A 2,825-nucleotide genomic window follows, 5' to 3' on the forward strand; every position below is an offset into this window, starting at 1 on the left:
TTATCTTGCCGACTCAGGATTTGACCCACAGAATCCATTGTACAGGCTTTGTCTTCACATGCCTAAGGAATCATCAATACAACAGTTTAAATAGGATTATATAATAAACAGTGTATCAACCTACATTAATTCACACATTAACTCTTCTCTTGCTATTTTAGAAGAATCAAGTAGATTAAGTAATGTGTGAGATGAATGAAAAACATGCAAGCACATCCACATATAAACATATTCGAGGGAAACCTCCATACTCAAGAAGCCAAAGGTCACTATATTGGCCGTGAATGTCACTTGAAGTAATGACAAAGATAGATTAGATCATGTTCATGACAGTTCTTGCGCACAGGTCAGCATGACTCTAAGTTACGACAACTGAAACTGATGGACTAGTGAGGCAAATTGATAGCTAGTTATCAGAGTAAAAGACTGGATTTCCCCTTGACTTCTCCCCTTTTACTTCTTCAAAAATTGAGATACCAAAATATGGAGACAAGTCAGACATAGGCCAACACTTAAGCACTGTAACAAGTATAAAGGGGACTGGCAGGACATGAAAAACTGCTACAGTTAAGAACATTGGTTTCTGAAGTAGCCTAATTGACTCCAATATTAGTTATATTTACTTCATTTGTGGACACAAATACTTGAGAACTTTGATCCATCCAGAGGACACTTTATCCAAGCATTGGCAATTTAAGTAACAGCCACAAAGATGTGGTAGAGTTGAAACATATAGTAACTACACGTAGGGAACTTTGTCCAATAAGGCTTCAACCATAATTTGCGACTTCAAGTCGTTTTAAGCTGTACAAATCTTATAGTGAAGTAAGTAAAAACACAACTAAGCTAGTTCACAGAGTAAATTGGATTTTTATCAGGTCGTTATCCCATTCACTTTCCCACTTCAACCCACCAAACTCATGGAATCAGAGTGAAAACTCCCACAACATTTCAACTTGGTCTCACTATAATGTAGGTTTCATCTATAATGTATGCCCTCACTTCCTCCTGTAAATATCTGAATTTTTAGGAAAATAAAGAATTAGAGAAACAATCTCGATTCTCGACACAACTTTTCAGCTATCTCTCTCATTTTTTTGATCAGCTTTCTCTTTTGCTCATTATAAAATTCTAATCCTTCTTTGCATTAGAGATCATTAATTAAGTTTCGCATATTACTTCGTGTGAATGTGTGATGCCCAAAGAATATTATGAGTAATTCCTTTACCTTCTAATTCTCTATGAGAAACTGTGCAGGAACTCTGTGGAGTATCAAGCTGTGTCTTCAATCAAGCGTTCAGATTTCATCCTGCTTAGAATAGCTCCCCATTCATCATTGACAACCACCTTCATATCAAGAAAAAGCCTCAACCATCAGTATATCACTTATACCTAAAAATAATGCTGCATCACTTGCCTAGGCACATATAATTGCGCAGCCTATTAAATAATAGCAACAAACCTTGTTGTCGATATAGAGAATACATAATCATAGAGAAAGAACCTAAACATTCACGGCCAAAGTCAAAGCCTAAGCCCGTTCAAACATGAAAGATTCTATTGTATGGAACTTTTTTTTAAGAAATTGAAAGATGCCAGCGAGCACTATAGATATGTTTTTTCTTGAGTTGCCACTTGCCACAATAATGAAATTAACATTAAAATATTAATTTTTCACGACAACGATCATAACACACAATTAGGAATCTTTTTTTACTAATCATGAAAACTTGCATTTCAGCAAAAACATGACAAGCCAAACAACTCATATAGCTGAAGTATGCAGTTTTTGAGTAATAACTTACTTCTTTTAGTTGTTTCTTTTCTTCCATTAGACGAAGTATCTCCTCCTTCGATATTCTCTTTTGTTTCATTGTTTCATATTCTTTCTTTTCTCTTTTGTATAGCATCCATCTTTATCTTGTCGACTCAGGATTTGTCCCACACAATCCATTGTAGATGCTTTGTCTTCACATGCCTAAGGAATCATCAAAACAGCAATTTAAATAGGATTATAAAATAAACAATGGATCAATCCACATTAATTCACATATTTCAGTAGGTAGGTGATAAGATGGCATCAAGCCCTATCAATGAAAATTCCCTCTCTTGAATAGCACTCAAAGAAATGTGTGAGAGGCATGTCAAACGAATACAAATGGATCCAAAAATATCCTAGCTGCCATCAATATGCCACCACCACTCACATATTTCAGTATGGTCACTGAAAAGATGGGAGCAATGTTTTGGTGACGTAGCGAATCTCCTAGAAGGGAAGCTTCTCGGGCAAGCTCCAAAACAACAATACAGCACGAGGGAAGGAATCCACTCAATTATTGGAATAATGAGCATAAGGAGAACACATATTCTCATAACTTTCATACACTATAAAATCCTTATCAAACAGAATTTCAAGAAATACTAGCACGAGACTCTTTAGATTTATATAATTTCCACGTGAGATAAAGTAAATAATAATGTTTCTACACTAGGTATTACACAAACTCGAAGCCTAGGAAGCAATACATATCTCTGGCCTACTATACGCAATTCCAGCTGTGATGTGCTCAATTGCAACGGTGTTATTATAAGACTAGTTTCCATGAACAAGTGTCCGGGGTGTTCCAACCGCACAAACACACAAAGGGATTCTATTTTTGTTTGAAAAGATAGTTTGATTCAAGCATTATGAGTTACTACGAGTAACTTTGTGGAGGTGATAAACGACTACCAACAACTATGCAAGCCACTTCCTATATTATTAATGAAAACTACTTGTTATAACCAAAATAAATTAACTAAGAGCCATATCACTTAAACAACAA

At 35.5% G+C, this 2,825-nt stretch overlaps 1 long non-coding RNA gene across 1 annotated transcript; it reads right to left on the minus strand.

The window, feature by feature from the left end:
* LOC105171232 lies at nucleotides 1-2,819 on the minus strand. The gene is made up of 3 exons (XR_848560.2): nucleotides 1,806-2,819; nucleotides 1,229-1,347; nucleotides 1-62 (listed from the first exon to the last, which is right to left on the minus strand). It is a non-coding gene; the product is annotated as an uncharacterized LOC105171232 (long non-coding RNA).

This window comes from Sesamum indicum, linkage group LG9 (genome assembly GCF_000512975.1).
Source record: "Sesamum indicum cultivar Zhongzhi No. 13 linkage group LG9, S_indicum_v1.0, whole genome shotgun sequence".
NCBI classification, from domain to species: domain Eukaryota; kingdom Viridiplantae; phylum Streptophyta; class Magnoliopsida; order Lamiales; family Pedaliaceae; genus Sesamum; species Sesamum indicum.